This window comes from Sminthopsis crassicaudata, chromosome 1 (assembly GCF_048593235.1).
Source record: "Sminthopsis crassicaudata isolate SCR6 chromosome 1, ASM4859323v1, whole genome shotgun sequence".
Lineage (NCBI taxonomy): Eukaryota > Metazoa > Chordata > Mammalia > Dasyuromorphia > Dasyuridae > Sminthopsis > Sminthopsis crassicaudata.
In genome coordinates, this window is record NC_133617.1 from 574,470,160 (window position 1) to 574,489,766 (window position 19,607).

The 19,607-nt window shown below is 32.6% G+C and overlaps 1 protein-coding gene across 9 annotated transcripts in view; it reads left to right on the forward strand.

The window, feature by feature from the left end:
* Window positions 1-19,607, forward strand: part of SSBP2 (single stranded DNA binding protein 2) — a 362,125-nt gene that overhangs the window by 227,114 nt on the left and 115,404 nt on the right. The window lies entirely within an intron of this gene.

The window sequence follows — 19,607 nt, forward strand, 5'->3', positions numbered from 1 at the left end:
AGATAGAGGTCTGAGTTCCTTTCATTACATCCCTCATCCATCAGATTTCCTAGGAAATAAGTGTTCTTAGAGTCACTATACTGGATTTGATCCTTTCAGAAAAATTCATGGTAGTCTTTGATCAAACCAGACTTAAGGAGTTAAAACACACACATACACATGTAGACTAGGATGTAGCTTATCAGGCAAATGGATTTTTTTTTCATTTTGTGGCAATTCCTTCTAACTTTGTATAAAATGATCAAGAATCTCTTTGTCAGTGGAACTGCTATGTTAGTTGTAAGCTAGTTAGGAGGAAGGTTTGAAATACTAACTAAAGATGCCACAAACACTTCTTATTCTGTGTTATTTATATGTAAATTATGCTGGTAATGGCAGTGTGAATGTTGGGCAGTAAATTTTTTCAAGACGACTTGTACTTTGTTGATTACATTGACTCTATTGACATTTTTAGCATGAAAAATTACAGGATTTGGCCTTTGCTAACATATATTTTAGCTACTATATATTGTTCAAATGTTAAATGTTGAATGAATGCTTCTTTGGCCAGAATTAGACAAAGTATATAATCTCATTTGGTTGAATAATCCCAGTAAATGATTTCACAATGAAAGGAGTGAATTGTTTTATTGTTTCATTTTCAAAATGGTGTTTAAAATCATGTTTACTTAATAGTTATATGCTAACTGTAACCATATATTAGTATTTGAGCTTAAAAATGAATTTTATGGTTATCTTATAGTAGTCAAATTGCTATTCAGATAAAATGATACTGGAAATCAGTATTATATATGAAATTTCATATATATATATATATTTCATATGTAATAATAGCACTACTGATTTATGTTCATCATTTACAGAGTCCTGATATTAAGGTTGTATAATTTATTCCACTTTGATGACCTTTAAAAATGTCCATACCTATTTTTAACAAAACAATAGAAGAAAACGTTATCTACATCAACTTTAACAGTTTGCTTTCTAGTGACTTGTAGTGATTTGAAATAGTGGATTTGCTCAGTAACTTCAGTTGCAAGATATTTGCCATTTATGCTAATAACAATGCGAAATTTATTTTAGCATGACAAATGCAACATTTGTAATTATAATAGTTTAAATTATTTAAAAAATTCAGGAGTCCTAAATTACATTTCTACTTTGCTTAGAGTAGGCAAAGATGGAGGTCCATTTCTTTTTTCTCCTTAATGAGGAAAAAGAATTAGATTTAAAGAAGAGGAAGAGAGATCTGAAATAAGGTAGAAAAACTTGATAGAAAAAAATAATAATTGTATAGGTTATAAGAAGGTATGGATGGAATGGCCTTCCTGGACATCTTTTAAACATTAGAATAGATATTGAATAATATTACTTTAGTGTTTTTAAAAATAAAGAAAATTATAAAGTAGTGAGATTGGTAATTTTTTAAAACAAATATGACAGAACTTTACATCCAAATAAGTGTTGCCTTTCAAAACATTAACAGCCTTGGCATTTTTATTCATTGTTCAAAAATATTCAGAAAACATTTTTTGATTTTGCCTTCAGGTACTATTTACAAGTCAAAAATAAAGATTCATCATATTTCTCTACATCTTTATCTTTTTAATATCAAACTCTTTATTATACATCATACATATATTATATATAATAATATATACACTATGTGTTATTAATATTAAAATATACATTATATATTAGACAAGGCTCTAAATAATTTTCACTTGTTTATAAAAATTAAATCTCCTTTCAAAGGACAAAGATTTCCCCCTTATTATTAGGGATAGTTAAGAGACATTAATAGAAGAATCTTTAGAATAAATCTTTATCTCAATTATATATTGTTTCAATGTATTTTTTTAAAATCAGTCATGTTACTATTAGTTACAGGCATGAGAAGGAAAAACTTGAAAGATTTTGAAACTTGATAATGGTATGATTTTTTATACTTTAGAATAAAATTAAAATTTAGAAGGGAATATTCTGTTCTATTGATGAGTTAATTTGTTGAATTGGATTTTATCCTTCTCTATTCTTAAGGCACTATGAATTATAAATTTAGGTTTGGAGAAGAATTCAACTAAATATTCTGATGACTCATGTAACAAAAATTGACCTTGACTTTAACCTGAAAAATAATGGCAATTTTCTATATAAATATTTTTGTCAATTCTTTAAAAACTAGCTTCCAAACCCTCATGGGACTATCACACTTGAAGTTTTAGTACATAACTGTCTCACGAATGCAATTTATTTCTTCTAAGGAATCCTACTATTAGCTCTATGAGATATGAAGAGTACAAACATATATATAAGGAAAGTCAGATAATAAACTAAGTGCCTACTACATGCCAGGCACTGTGCAAAGCACAGGGGATATAAAAAACCAGTCCTATTGATGAGGTGATCTAGTTTTCAGGGTTCCCAATCAGGGAACCAAAATATGATGAGGTGAGGTCTAGTTTTGGGGGCTCCCGGTATGGGAACCAAAAATATGATGAAGTTTAGGTTCTGGGGTTCCCTTTCATAAAGAACCAAATGATAATGTCTAGATTTAGGGAACCAAAAAGAGATTAAGGTTTGTGGTGGTCAGGGAGTTAAATGATAAGGTCTGGTGGCAGGTTCGGGGTTCAGGAAACCAAATGAGAAGTTTGGCTCCTCTACATCCCCTTGGGATTCAGCACAAGGGTAGGGAGTTTTGGGGAACCCCCTTCTGACAGCACAGGAATTATCTGTAAAGGAATTTACAAACCCAAAACCTAGATTGATAAAAGAGGTTTATTATAGGGATTGGAAAGTAAAGGTTAGAAATCCTGACAGAGAGGCATAAAGTCTAGTTAGGGAAATAGGTGAGGGTAAAGAGAGGGTAGCACTGGGAGAGAATATTATTCCAGCAGGCAGAGGTTTCCTTGGCATAGCATGGCATAGCCTAGCATGGCATGTTTGGCATCTCTGCAAAGAGAAGATTTTAGATTGGCTCTTTTATAATAGGAGCTTTGGCTACAAGCTTAAGGGGGCTAGTGGGTGGATTCCCAAGTTGGCTCGTCTACAAGCTGGGTTTCAGCTTGAGCTGGAATTTTAGTAGAATTGAGTTTCTTTAAGTGAAGAGGGTTGGAATTCGAACCAACCCCAACTAGATAACAGAAAAACTATTTGTCTTGTTTTCCTTGGGCAGGGTCCCTCACTGAGGCAGAGTTGAAGGAGATTTTCTGCTTCAAGGAGTTTCGGGGTCCCTTCACTACTCCCAAGGAACTCAATCTAATGGAAAAAGATAACACACAACAAAAAGCTAAATGGGGCAGGGACATGATTAAATACTCAGGGCTGTTGCTTAGTCATGCTTACTTCTTCATGATACCATTTGGAATTTTCTTGACAGAGAGGTAGTGTAGTGGATTTCCATTTATTTTTCCAGCTCATTTTACAAATGAAGATACTGAGACAAATAGGATTAAATGATTTGCTTAGGATCACACAGCTATGTAACTAAGTATGTAAGGTTGGATTTGAACTCAGTCCTCCAGCTCCAGGTCCAGTACTTAATCCACTGAGCTACTTAGCAGTCCTCTACATTATACTAATCCTTTTTAAAAAATGTGTTTCAAGCTTCATGCAGAAAAGAAAAAAATGATCATTTTCTCTTCTTCCATCTTACCAGCTATTGTTCTTTGAACTAGAAATGGTATGGAACATAAAGAATTATCTATAGAATTGAATTACACACACACACACACACACACACACACACACACACACACACACACACACACTCACACACACACACACACACACACACACACACACAATTAGAGTACTTCCCAAGAGTAAAGTTTAGATGAGGGATACTGAAAGAAGATGGGGAAAAAAAAAAAAAGTGTGTGTGTGTGTGTGTGTGTGTGTGTGTGTGTGTGTGTACAAGAAGTGGTTCTCCACTGGTCACTATGTGAGTAATTAAGATAAATTTAGGAAAACAAAGGTATTTATTTTTTTTAATTATAACATCTCTGATTTGCCATTCTTTTATAGCTATATTCTGGAAATCTGACATTTTTAGGCATAGCCTAACATAGAACAAGAATCATACTGAAAATACCCTAGGTAGCTAATTAGTCAACTCGACTGCAGCCTGCCTGTTTTCTAAGATTGCCAGTTTCTTAGACCATCAGTGAATTTTACTTACAGTACCAATTTCTCTCATAATTCTTCTCATTTCTGAATTGTAAACCTCCTAGGTCCTGGTTCCTTGTAGTTAGATCCAGTGAGGTTTCCCCAAACTAACCTTATAAGGTTCAAAATGGCAACAGATTTATGAGGGATAGATGTAAATAGAATTAACTTGCCAAACACTTGTACTCAGAATAAGTAATTGAATGGCTACTTATAAAACATGATATAAACACCAAGTGAGCTGCTTAGGAAAAAGAGTTTTCTAATCAAATGTTTTTTTTTTAAATTAAACTGAGGGGTTTGGGTATTTTTCCCCCTAAAATAGTACTATTTTTGTAGCTATTAATTCCAGTAATTCCAGCAGAATTTACTCTGTTGATATTCAGAAGGCCTATTCAAAGATTGCTCTTCTTTCTATTTTGAACTAAATTAAACGTGATTTTCAAATTGTGCTTTTTAAAGGGACATATAGGAAAAGCCTAATATTATCTCAACTATGATAGCCATATCTTAAGCAAGAAGAAAGGAAGGAAGGAAGGGAGGGATGGAAGGTAGGAAGGAAGGCAGGAAGGGAGGGAGGAAAAGAAGGAAATAGTAAATGGAACTAATAAGGAAATAAAGTGAAAATTAATTTTCAGTTCTCTTTGTAGCTACAATAATGCATAAAATATTGGGATTGATTAGGGCATAAATTGTGTTTGAACTAATGATTGCAGATTGAATTTTTAATGTCCAAACTAATCTGACTTTTAAAATGGTAGATTTTTTTAATGCTTTAAAAATGGTGAGTTGATTTTTTTTTTGGGGGGGTATAGAATCTTTTTTTTCTTAAAAAAAAACATCATTGTATGAATAGTAAATTTGTATTTGATCCTAAGTTAGAGTTCTTGCTGAGGGAATTAGCTGAGAAATGCTTAGGAGGTAAACTTTGTCATTTTATTTAAATTCTACTTCATTTGAGTTCTACTGATAGGGGTTAAAATTTGTAACTGTAGGTCCAATGGTATTTCAAAGTCTGATTCTTTTTGTATAGCAAAACAACTGGACATGTATACATATATTGTATTTAATTTATACTTTAACATATTTAACAAAATTAAAACAAAAGGTTTGGCAATTTTCAATGTTGTAAAATTACCCATGCATATATCTGGTAAATAAAAACTGTTTAAAAAATTGCATATGATTTTGTGGATTTTAAATGGTACCAAGATGTACCAGAATTTTATCCCTTATAAACTTACCTGTTCTGTAAACATATAGCATAAACTTAATATTTGTGCCTTATATTATCTCTGAGATAGTCACCATTTCAGAGCTGCTCTACCTTCTGTTTGTAATTAAAGCCATTGCTTTAAGAGATAAATGGAAAATTATTCTATTCTGATGGGGGAAAAGATAGTTATAGAATTTTGTGCTACTGATATTCTTAGAGAAGCACCTACACAGCTGTAATCTCTTTTAACTTCTCCTATATAACAAAGTAGAAAGAGAAATTCTGCAGGAGAAATATTACATTCTTTTCCATTCCCTACAGACCTTCCAGGATAGCTGAGAGAGGGAGGACTTGTTATACCCTGAAGACGTCAGAAAATAGAGAACCAAGTAAAATGACAAAGATAAATCCACGGGGATTTTCCATGTTGAATTAATTGATGAGAGAAAAAATAGGATGACTTTTCTCCTTAAAGGAAAAAGAAAAGCTCACTTATTCTATGAAGAATCATAATGGTTAAGTATTACTAAGAATGGTACTTCAAATGGTATCAATATCAATGGACTTTGAAATAGTGTACAATTAGCTTGTGAAGGAAATCCAAAATCTAGGGATTGGAAATTCTATGTAGTGATTCATAGTCATTTCCCAGAGTTCTTTCGCTGGGTGTAGCTGGTTCAGTTCATCACTGCTCTATTGGAACTGATTTGGTTCATCTCATTGTTGAAGATGGCCACATCCATCAGAATTGATCATCATATAGTATCGTGTTGAAGTATATAACGATCTCCTGGTCCTGCTCATTTCACTCAGCATCAGTTATGGAAGTCTCTCCAGGCCTTTCTGATATCATCCTGCTGGTCATTGTTACAGAACAATAATATTCCATAATATCCATATATCACAATTTATTCAACCAATCTCCAATTGATGGGCATCCACGTAGTTTCCAGTTTCTGGCCACCACAAAAAGAGCTGCCACAAACATTCTTGCACATACAGGTCCCTTTCCCTTCTTTAAGATCTCTTTGGGATATAAGCCCAGTAGTAACACTGCTGGGTCAAAGGGTATGCACAGTTTGATAACTTTTTAAGCATAGTTCCAAATTGCTCTCCAGAATGACTGGATATATTCACAATTCCACCAACAAAAGTATCAGTGTCCCTGTTTTCCCACATTCCTTCCAACATTCTGCATTATCTTTCCCTGTCATTCTAGCCAATCTGACAGGTGTGTGTGTAGTGGTATCTCAGAGTTGTCTTAATTTATATTTCTCTGATTAATAATGACTTGGAGCATCTTTTCATATGATTAGAAATAGTTTCAATTTCTTCATCTGAGAATTGTCTGTTCATATCCTTTGACCATTTATCAATTGGAGATTGTCTTGAAAATCATATGCAGTTCTTGCTGATATTTTCCAATAAGTCATCTATGGAGAATTTACCCAAGATGCTTCAGAATATCTTTTTGCCTTTTTTATATTTACAAGGCACCAGCAATACTACTCAAGGTAACTTTTTTTCTGCTCCTTATTTATTCTCTTATATTCCCCTGTTCTTAACATGTCAACTTAAAATGTTTTTCTGATCATGTCATCCATGATGTTTTTTTTCCTAGCTACTTTTTATGCAAATTTGACCCTAGTAAAAATTGAAATATAGATGTTTCCATCACACATCTTTACATTACTCGTTGGTAATTTAAAATTTTAATTCTTTTGAGATCATGGTGTCCTGTGTTTCACAGACATGTGATGATATCATTAGCAAAATATGCTCAAAAGATGGACTTTTGCAGCAATAAGCACTTTTGAATCATTAAAAATCATACTGTACAAATTTTCCAAATAAGATTCAGCTCAACCTTCTCTATAAATAATGGAGGTCTACTGAATTTCTAGGGCATGGTTCTATGGTGTGATAGTATCTTGAGATTTGTTGAATTTTGTAATGACTAGGACACTTTTGGTGAAAAATATAGAAATAAATGATACTACCCAAAGGAATTTTTAAAAAACAAAACAACAACAACAACAACAATAAAATGTTGCTAAGGATTTTGAAGTCTTTGGCAAAAAAAAAAAATTAAAGACATTAAGGACCCAGGTGGTGTTTTTGATCACTATTGCCAATTGAAGGTAGAGGATTCAGAAGAAAGGCAGATTTGCAAAATGAACAGATGGCTAAGAAGATGGTGTCTGAGAATGGGATTTGGATGTCTGTACTATAGCTTAAAATATAGTTAGTAATATGGGTTCTTGGCCAGGGCTGGAGTGTACCTAACAAGGGCCAGTAAAACATACACACACACGCACACACACACACACACACACACACACACACACACACACACACACCTCTGGAGATTCATAAATCTCCTCAAGAAGGAAGGGACAGGGAGTAAACTTCAAAGCTCTATACCAAAGCAAAAAAAAAAAAAAATAGCAAACAAGAGCTATGGTATTTCAAGGAAGACAAATTCTAAAAAGAGAAAGAACAGTGACACTTAAGAAATATAAATTTACTACATATAAGCAACATATCAGATAAACTAAGATCCCATTACTAGGAAATGAATTGACATTTCAGATTAGACTTTTCATAGTTATTACAAACTTAACATGTTTAAAACTTGATTTTCCTAAATCTTTCCCTGAAAACCCATATCTCTTTCAAATTTACATGTTGAAGTTCATAGGTACCTGGAAGAAGAGTGGCACTGGATTAGAAACTTTGGTATCATCCTTGATTCCTGATTCTCACTCATCCACAATAACCAGTCTAAGTCTTGTCATTTCTACTTCCATGCCATCTTTCACGTATATGTTCCCTTTTCTCCATTCAAACAATTACCATGCTAGTGCAGGTCTTTTCACATTTCACCTAGTCTATTAAGATAATCTTATAAATTGTCTCCCAGCTTAATCTCTCTGTACTTGCTCTTCCTCAAAAACAACATCCTGTCACTTATCTCCATACCTCTGTACTAGCTGTTCCCATGCTCTTCATCACTTTAGCCTCTAATAAGGAATCCCTAAGCTTCTTTCAGGTCTCAGTTTAGATTCTTCCTTCAGCAAATTTTCCTTTCCCATTCTCCCAGTTGTTGATGCTTTCTTACTAGGACTATCTTCTATCTGCTCTGTATGTTTTGTATATGCTTTTATATATATTTGTCATCCAAACTCCCTGAAAGAAGTGACAGTTTTGCTTTCTCTTGGTTTTGTCCACTTTCTTGCTTTTTCTACTTAATAAATGCTTGATTGACTAGGACCTTGAACAATTTGATTACGATCTACCTTCCCAAGCTCATCTCACATTGCTTCTGTTTTATATATTCTAAACTTTAGCCAGAATGGACAACTCTAAATTCTAAATTCTTCATACTCAAAACTCCATCTTTTTCTATTCTATAGAGACTTTAACTGTACCCTCATGCTTCCTTGGAGTATTCTGCTCATTTGTTTCTGTCTTCAAGTATTTTCTTTATCTTTCTTCAAGGCCCAACTCAGTGCCACCTCCATTGTTAAGCCTTTACCTCCTCACCCCCTTTTACTACTGATTACTCTTCCCATCCTCATGTTTCTATACTCGTTTCTGTGCATGCTATTCCCAGTGCTAGAATGTAAATTTCTTCCATTATCATTTTTGGTTCCCGATGCCCAGTACAGTGTTTTGAATATAGATTTTTAATGGAGCTGAATTTGTATTGAATTAAAATATGGAACTGAATTTATTGTAACTTGGGGGCAAGCTTAAAGTCAGGACCCCTAAGTTCAAATCCAGCCTCAGATACTTCTAGCTATTTAACCCTGTTTGCCTCAGTTTTCTCATCTGTAAAATGAGTTGGAGAAGGAAATGGTAAACTACTCCAAACAAAAACAACAGCCAAATAGAGTTACTAAGAGTTAGACTTGCCTGAAAACTATTGAACAATAAACATAATTAGGAATGGTAAAGTGCAGAATGAGCTGAAGACAAGGATAAATACTGTGGGGAAACTGTGAGACCCTAGGCAAGTCACTTAGGATCTGCTTGCTGCAGCTTCTTTATCAGTAAAATAGAGATAATGAGAGCACCTCCCTTTTTTAAATTGGCAGAGGTGCCAGGAAACTAAAGAAAGGCAGTCATGTGATTCTTAAAAGAGGAAGAAGGTAGAGTTTGCAGTCTACACATCATTGATTCAAATGGAATCCCTGGCAAAATTCTAGAATATACATTAAAGAGATAGCTTGAGATATTTAGAAAGGGAAGCAATTAACACTAAAAGAAAGTATGGCTTTATCAAGAACGTCATGTCAGAATAGTCTCATTTTCATTTTTGGCATGGTAATTGGATGGATAGATTGAGAGAATGTTAAGATATCACATACATGGACTTCAACAAGTATTTCACAAATATTTTTCTAGGCAAGATAAAAAACACAGTTTATACACTGTGTATAATTAAGTAGATCAGAAAGAATTAAAGGCTGGATCTCCCCCCTTCCTCAGCTTCCTACCCCAAATAATGGGTCTATGCAACTTTGAGAGCAGTCTTAGTATAGTGTCCAAAAAATTTGTCCTTGGCCTTGAACTGTTAGCCATTTTTATCAGTCTTAGATGAAGACATAAATAAACATGATTGCCAAACTTTTAGATGACATTAAGGTAAGAGGAAAAAATAGATCATTCAATGACAGGGTCCAAATCTAAAGAGATCTTGGTGGATTAGAATAATAACGCAAATAAAATACAATGAAATTTAATGAGTAAATGTAAAACTCTGTATGTGGATTTCAGTTTCACAAGTACAAAATGGTTGACATCTAGCTGAAGAATGGTTTATATTAAAAAGTCCTGGGTGACTTTTGAAATGCAAATTCAATATAAGATAAATGTATATAATAGCAGTTATAAAACCTAATGTTATTGTGGGCTGCATTAAGGGAAACTCCTTTCCTCAAGGCTAAATCTATTTCTCTTCAACTTCCACTCATGGATCCTAGGTCTGACTCTTGGATCAAGTGGAACATGTCTAATCCAGTCTCTACATTCAAACTTTCAAATATTTGAAGACAGTTATTTCCCCCCCCCCCCTTCCAAAAAGTCTTTTCTTCTCCATGCCAGACTTCCTCTATTCTTTCAATTGGTTCCTCTAAAATATAGTCTCTTGTCTTCTCACAATTCTAGTTGCCTTCTTCTGGATATGATTCCGCTTGTTAATGTCCTTCCTTAAAGGTAGTAAAAATTACAGAAGAGAATACTTCTAACAATGACCTAACAAGGTCACATGTTCTTCACATTCTAATCTTTCAAATACTTATATTTCCTCCTTACCCCCCAATTTTTTTCTTCTTCATATCAAACTCCATTCTTTTAATTGGTTCTTATAAGATAAAATCTCACAACACTGCTTGCATTCTATATATAATCCAGGCCTTCCTCAAAGATATGAACCAATGAACAGAATAATTCAGGATTCTTATGTTCCAAACCCAAATTTATAATTTATTTATTTATTTTTATTTTTACTATAGCATACTTGTTAAAGTTTCTTAAAATATAGGTCCTAGAGCTACAAATAATGTGTACTGGATATTATGTGATTAGAGAATACTATTACAATACTCCTTTGATCTGGACATTATACTTCTAGTAATGTAGCCAGAGATTTATTAGTACTTTTTTTCAAACAAATATGACACTTTTTAGTTTATATTGTGCCCAACTTAAAACAATTAATAGACTTAAATATAAACTTAAATGCAAAATATTTATTCTTGTTCAATTTCATCTGAAGTGTCATGCTAGAAACATTACTAGACATAGAGCAGAAGATCTGAGTTAGAGTCCAAAATATGATAGAAAGTTATGTGACTATAAGTTGTATTCCCCAGTGCTTAGCACAGTGCTTAATATTTTGTTTAGTTGTTTCAGTCATGTCCAACTCTTTGTGACTCTATTTAGGGTTTTCTTGTCAAAGATATTGAAGTGGCTTGCCACTGTTTGTTGAAGTCCCCTTTTCTACAAGTATAATAATACTATGGAAGAAGAAAAGGGGGGTTAATTGGACATATTTTGCTAGTGATTTTTGCTTTCACTTAACCTAATTCTTAGTGAGCCTTACTTTCCTTTAGATAAGTCTTCACAAACCATCTGTTTAATTAACTCTTCCAGATTTCTGCCAGAATATTGGTTTGTAGTCTCCAAAATCTACCCTTTTTGCAATCTTAAAATCACAGAATGTTTTGTCTCATTTCCTTTAATGAATAAGATTAACTGTAGGAACAAATCATAGGCTCTTAATCCAATCTTAATTAATAACATTAATAATTATAAGGATATTGTCCCTTTTAAACCCTTGTTATTCAACAAATGTTTATTAAATAACAATGCATACAAATTTATTGTATGCTTTACCTCCCCTTTTAAAGCATGATTCAAGTTTATTATTGGATTAGGATTTTTTTTTTCTCACTTTAGCAACTACTATTTATCCACAAAAGATATGAATTAAGAATCAAACAAGTCAACTAGTCTGGACTAATTGCAGTAGCCTGCTTCTAGTTTTCCCTACTCCAATCCATTTCCTACATAGTTGAACTATATCTAAAGCCCAGGTCTGATTGTGCTTGTCCACTGCTCAAAATGGTTTAACGGTACCCTATTGACTGGAGGATTTTGCATTAATCTTCCTCATTCTTTGTTCTGTTCCTGCCATACTGACCTGCTTTGCTTTGTCCATTACAGTCTTCCTTATACAGTTTCTGCCTTCATATCTTCATATAGTCTGTCCTTCATGCTTCATTCCCTCTTCACTTCTGCCTCTTGGAATCTATCAACACCTTTTAAGACTGAGCTCAGATGCTAATTCTTATGCAAGATCAGTCCCCTTTGTATATAATTTGTATTTACTATATTTATATATGCTGAAATTTCCCATACTGGTAGGGCACAGGGTATAATAGTAGTAGATTGGGGCAGAGAATTTTTCCTTTTCTACCCTTGGATCTCTCCAATACATATATTACATAGTACCTTATGTATATTAAGCACTTATAAAATGTTTGTGTAATTATTCATTTAAATTAAACTTTAACGATTTCAAATTTAGATTGCTTTGGATTCTTTTGAAGAAATTAAATATAAAACTATATTTATCTGCTCTTTAAATTAATCAGGAACCCAAAGTTGTTTATGAAATTTTTTTTTAAATCCAGTTTTTTATTGTTTTTCTGGTATATGGCATGTCAAGGAAGAGACATGACAAAGGTGGTTGGGTAATGGAAGAAAGCTGGTAAGACAGATAAAGATATAAAGAAAAAAAAGACCCCAAAAAGTCAGAGAGGTTTATGTATGTATAGTTACAGAAAAGTGAACTTAGATGTATGCAGAAAAGGCTACAGTCAGACCAAGAGCCCTAAAAACATTCAGAGGTAGAGAGATGGAGATGGAGAAATACATAAATGTTTAACTTCATTGATCACTTTTATTGTACAAAACTTAGAATCCTCTAGGTTTAAAAACTCAGCAAACATTGTAAGAATTTTTGTGGTTTGGGTTTAAATTCATTTTTCCAATTTGGAGATACACATCTTCAAGTTCCATCTTTGTCTCATTTTCACAACCACAACTCCTTTGCCCACAATGGTAGGAATACCCTGTTTCATGTTTATAGAGAAAAAAATGCCACCTATAATGTATTAATTAAATGCCCTATATTTTTGATCTTTTAAAATATTGCCACCAAATGCCAATATTTTGTTATATAAGTAGTTGACTGAAAAAATAGAGTTTACAACTATATGCTAAATACATTTCCAATGTGAAATATTTCTAATGCTAAAGCTGTACAAACCTGATTTTTTTCCAATTTAGTTAATATTCTTAAATACTTTCCGTGGATTTGAAATATGAACCCATATACTCTGGTATAATTTTAAATAATTTTGTATTCCTTTTGGCAAAGAAAATAATTCTCCCCAATTGAGTTGTTCTAAAATTCCAGGTTTTCATCTATTCTTTTGTAAAGCAAAATTTTAAGCAATCTGAGAAAAAACCAACGTTTAAATGAAATATTAAGTCACTATCTTTGTGAAGCTTATGATGGAAAAAATATAAACCTGTTTAATGATTCAAGAATTCAAAGCAAATATATGCCAATTAAATTAATGCTATACTAAAGACCAAACAGATTTCACCAGTACTTTTTATATTCAGGTTTGATTAGTAGAAATGTACTCATGCAAAAATAAATATAGAAATAGAACTCCATAATAGGAATTCAACTTTAAATCCAAATTCCACATGTATTGCATTAAAACATTCCCTATGATGCAACACAAATAAAATTAATATTTACTGATAGTTTTTAATGTTACAAAATTATTGTCCTTTCTATGGTTTGAATAGTTATCAAAGCCTAAAAGTAGCATATCATGAATTAAAAACTCATGACAATACAGACATTAACTGCCTTGCAAGACTTGTGAAACTTTCTTAGAACTTTCTTGTAAGGGTCTCTTGATTAACTTACCTTGTGTTATTGTGTATTGCAATTATCTTGTTCTCTGCTAGACTGTGAGAACCCTGTGAGGAGTAGTTCTCTATTTGGTAAACTTCCTATATTTCTCTGAACTTAACTCAGTGTTCTGAGTAGTGGAATTTTCACAAATCAACTGATAGGTTTAACTAATGTAAACTTGAGAGGCAAGTCAGGAAAACTTTAGAAACCATAAATACGTTTTCTCCCACAGAAACAGAAAAAAATAATATAATTAAAATTTTTAAATATAAGAAATATTACCATCATGGATAAACACAAAATTTAGTACTCTTTTCTACTAACTTTGATTCTGTTTGACAATTTTAGAGCAGCTCTCATTTAGACATATTCTTACATTATGTCAGTTTCTCTACTATAAATTATCCCTTTTCAGAATTACACTTATCATTTTAAAAACTTAAAAACTTCTGATTCAGGTCCACGCCATCTTTTCATTGATTTAAAAGTCTCAATTGATCACCCTTCTAATCTTTTACCTTCATACAGTTAACAAAATAAACTCCCTAAGCTCAGTGTATTTCTAACTTGATTTTTTGGGGTCTTCTTTTACACTATTTATCTTCAGATTCTCTATATTCCAGTCATATTATACTTGCAGTAACACCCCATTCTTTTTCTGTGGTCTTCTATCCTTGCCAATTCAAGTAGTCCATTTTTTTATCCTTTGTAGGGAAAACAAACAAACAACTCCACTGTCATCTGTGTCTATAGAGATCCTCTTCTTTCAAGACTTCTCTTCAGCTTTTCCATAAAATGTTTCCTGAAACATCTTCCAGTTAAAGGTGGTTGCTCCTCTTCAATTTTTCTGCTAGACCTTTGTGTGACTTCTTTTTCATTCTTCTCTTCACCTTTTACCTCATTACACTTAATTATGCACACATTGTTTTCCTCAATTACAATTTATTAGGCAGGGATAAAGACCTTTTCCTTCTCTGTTTCCCTTACAAAAATAACAAAATTATTTTTGTAAGAGGGAAATCACAATATACAGAATTGAAATCATATTAAAATATCTTTTATTCCACAGTTAAGTATATCTACTCATACATCATTCATTCATTTATTCAGCAAGTATTTTTTAAACATCTTCTAAATGTCAGGAGACATTTTTAAAGATCTGCCCAGAAATTAAAGTATTAAATGCCACACTTGGTCATAACCATATTTAAAATATTCTGTAAAGTGCATTGGAAACTGATACAGGCAGAAATCTTTGAAAAAATAAAAACTCCAAGTTATGCAATGCCTCTAATCATTAGTTATCAGAGAATGTAATGCAGCAAAGGAGGATATTGATTCTTTACAATTTAATAGGGATGTGAAAGGAGATACTTAATTTTTCAGAAGGTAAAATTATTTAAATTATTTTCCATCATTAAAAACGAATATCAATTAGAAAATATAAAATATTTTAAAGAATGTATCTTAATAATATCTTGAATCAGTAAAGACTATCTTTGAAACAACAAACGTTATGCTGATCAAATGAATTTAGTGTAGTCTCAAAAAGATTAAAAACTGTGAGACCAGCTAATTTCAATTGTCTAAATGTTCTTATATTTCTATAACATGCCTATAATTGAAAAAGAGTGGCCTAACACCTAAAATACCAATTTTAAGTTGTCTCTTTGAAATTTCAGATCTCTTTCTATATATAGACTTTTTCCTAAATATACTTTGTTATAATTTATTAATTACATCACACTTTATCTTATTTTTCTGTTTTCCCATTAACTCACTCCTTGACCTGTGTTCTCATGGGTATAAGGACTTCCCAGAGTAGAAGAATCTCCATGACTTTGCACCCACGTGTGTGCGTGCGTGTGTGTGTGTGTGTGTGTGTGTGTGTGTTGGGAAAATAGAGATATTCCACAGAGAGAAAATACTAGCAAAGGGATGCCCAAGATTGTTGGTCACAATACCGAACCCTAAGATCACAGGTCTTATCCCTCATTTTATAGATGAAGAAACTGAAGTTCAGGAAGATTAAATAACTTGCCCATGACCACCCACTGGTATTAGGAGCTGGTATTGGGAGCTTAGTCCACTTACTCCCCTTTATGATGCACTATTTTGATCACATTATACTTTGGCAAATATATAATTATAAACATAAAACAATATGAAATAATATCAATTTAACTTACAAATAAACTTATTTTTTCCATTTAAAACCAACTTATTTTTTATTCTTGTTTTTCAGAAATCTTTTCTCCTTTTTTGCTTTTTGGTTTAAAAAAAAAAAGTAAATCGGAATTCAGTTTCCTAAGGGGTAGTTTTTGGCAAGGCTATAAATTTGGCTAGGCACACTCATAGCTAAATAACATTTCAGATGGCACTGTTTAAATTTGGGGCTACCTTAAGATAGTATTAAAATTCAATGGCCTTTATACTCAATGATGATTGCATTTTCTGTGGAACATATGTAAAATTTAAGCATTCATATTACTATACAGTAAGAAATATATACATACAACATTCTATACATATGCTCAAATGTCATGGCATTATTATAATAATTTGCTGTCTGGATAAATATGTTGTTATTATAAAAAATGATCATACATACCTACCATAATTACTCACTTTAACGTTTTAGGTTTTCTTTTTTCCTCCAGAAGTAATAAATTAACATTAATTCATCTTTGGTTTATTTCCTGATCCCTTTTGTAACCAATTTCAGTACTTGAATGATGACTGGTGCCAGTTAGGGATGAAATCTATAGTTAGAACACTGATTATTGGCTCCCCAAAATAAAACAAAATTCATGACGTGGTCTTTTTTTTAAGCAGTTTTTCAATCTGTTTTACAGAATACTTCTGTATTTTGCAAGTAGAATTAGATTTCAAATGAAATCACTCATTTTAAAAAGTCTTTTAAATAGCAAATAGTCTTCTTAAATCTAGTTTTTGTCTACATCATTCTCCAAATCATATTATCCTGCTCACACTTAGCAAAGTGCATTTTTCCTAAGTAGAGTCAAGGAGTTCACCAGAAAGTAACATAAATAGTGATTCTCATAGGCAGAAAATTTTGTCTTTACCATTACTTGTATGTCATGATGACAGCTGAAATTCAGTGTAGTCCAAATTGAACTCATCAATAACTCCCCTCAAACCTTTTCTCCCTCCAGATTATCCTATTTCTGTTAATGGTGCCACTGTCCCCTTAGTCACTCAGGTTAAAAACTTCAATCATCATTGATTCTTCTCTCTTCTCATGCCATCCTACCAGATGCCAAGTTCTATTGATTCTACCTCCAAAATCTTTTACCCATGCAATTCTCTCTCTGCTTAACTAGTGATTGCCCTACTTCAAGTCTCTTCATCTCTCACTTGGACTATTGCGATAACCTCCTTACTGCTCTCCCTATCACCAGACCCTTCCCCTCTACAAATAGTGCAGACAAGCATTTATTCAGTGCCCCACCAGGCACTAGGCAGAGTGCTAAAGAAGAAATTACAAAAGTGGGGATACCCACTGTGCTCCCAAAGACCTTAAATTATAAATTCACATACTCTACCAAGTAAAACATTTAAATATAATCTGTAGCTAAACTAAAAATAAAGATATTACTAGAAAGAACTTAACATAGTATGTAGAAATTAATTGCTTAATGTTCTGATCAGTATATACATTATATACAAAAAGTCAAATTGCCAGAATTCTGAAACTATGATAAAGAAACAATCAAATACTTGTTTAAAAGAAGAGTTGTTTAAAAATGGAAACTGTGTTCTATTTAAAGACAAATTTTCATAATTTTTTGAAATAGATACCTTGTATTTTTCAGTTTTTCAGGGGCCTTATTGATGCATATATTTTAAGAGCCAATATTGTATTAAGATTCATTTACAAATTTTTTCTATTATAAGCTTTGAGATTTGATGACTAAAACTAATTTCTTTCATATTTAAGGTTATTGGTCTTGTTTAAGTTCTGGACACTAGTCACATGCCTTATTTTGTATGGGAACAGGGGACAAGGTACGAGAAAGAAGAGTGAATGGGATTGAAATGTATTTTAAATTCCATTTAACAGTATTGCAGCTTAACTGACTTTAGGATGCTTTTTTTTTAAACACCTAGATTTCTTGTAATGTGCTGATATTTCTTCATTCATACTCCCTATTTTAATGAAAAAGAACTTTACACACTCTTGTCAAAAGGATAACTAAAATTCATCCCTACCAAACATTCTTTTTTTAAGGGCCAGACCAAGGGTATCTGGAGAAAGTAGAGGCAACCTTTATGCCACTCTGGCAATGATTATTACACACCTTTATATATTGCTTCAGGGCTGAACAGGCATATTCCTCAATGAACCTTGAAACCTCCAAGATGAAGGTAAAAGGTTCTGTTACCAAGGTACCCTCAATTTAGGCTTCATATAGCTTCCAAGACAAACAAGATACAGATAGTAGAATCACATCAGTGACTTGGTCAAAAACTTTCTGTGACTTTTAATTGATGATATGCTCAAACACAAAATTTTCAACCTAGCATTCAAGGCCATACATTAATCTATCTTTCCATTCGTATTTCATATTACTCTCTTTTGTGCATGGTGTTTCAGCCAAGCCCAATTACCTGTTCCCTGAGCTCAGTGTGTTGCCCCTTGCCTTCATACATTTATTCAAGCTGTCACTTTATGCCTATAATGTGCATAGCCTACATTTCAATCTTTAAGAGTTCTTCTCTTTCTCCTGGGCTCAGGTCAAGTGCCATGTCATTTATTAAGTTCTCTGTTTTATCTACCATTCCCTAAAAAAATCTCCCAAATTGAAAGAGTTCTCTTTTTCTGCTCAAATTTTTTGAGGTATTTTATATCTCTCCTTTGCCTCTTCCATACCCTATCTTTTTCTTTGCTTATTTGGACATGCTTCATATGTTTACTTCCTGAAATAGAATGTAAACTTGATGGCAGGGACAAGGCTCTCTTTGACATCCTTGCATTCCCAGTTTCTAACAGTATTTTATACATAAAAAATAGAGATCAGACCAGTGTTTTTATTGGAATAGGGCATCCCTAAACAAGCAATTCTTTCTACCTGTACTAGTCAACAGTTTCTCTGCAACTTCAGTCTTAGAGAATTGCCTAAAGGAGCATTTGTGATTTAGCTAGCACCACAAAGCTCAAACCCAAGTCTTTCAAGCTTTTAAGTCAACTTTTAGTCTTAAAGTCAGCTTCTAACTTAAATAATAGTCCTGTAGATAGAAATAGTGAATAAAAACATAATGAATTCATTGAAAAATTAAAACAAACAAAAAAAATTTATTACAGTTCCCAGAATTTTCTTTCTTAATCTCACTACCTTGAAAATTAAATCTTATTACTACTACAACTTTCTTTTGTATTCCTCAACTTTTCCTTGAATGGACTATAGACAAAGCAGTTTATTGCTATATTCTCCTATATGTGTGTTTATGTGTACCTATTTGATTCAGGTTCTGTGATTTTTTAAAACTATGAAAAAATTGTTTTGTAATTTCCAAAAGTTTGAAACTTCTTGTTCAATCATTTGACATATATAGTCCCAGACTAAATTACTAACTGAATTATAAAGTACCTTTGGAAGGAAGACATGGAAGTCCTCATTGCTGGCCCTAATTGTCCTTTTATACATTAATCTTTGGTTTTGTGCCTTCATTGTAATGACAGAGGCTTTTGTTTTC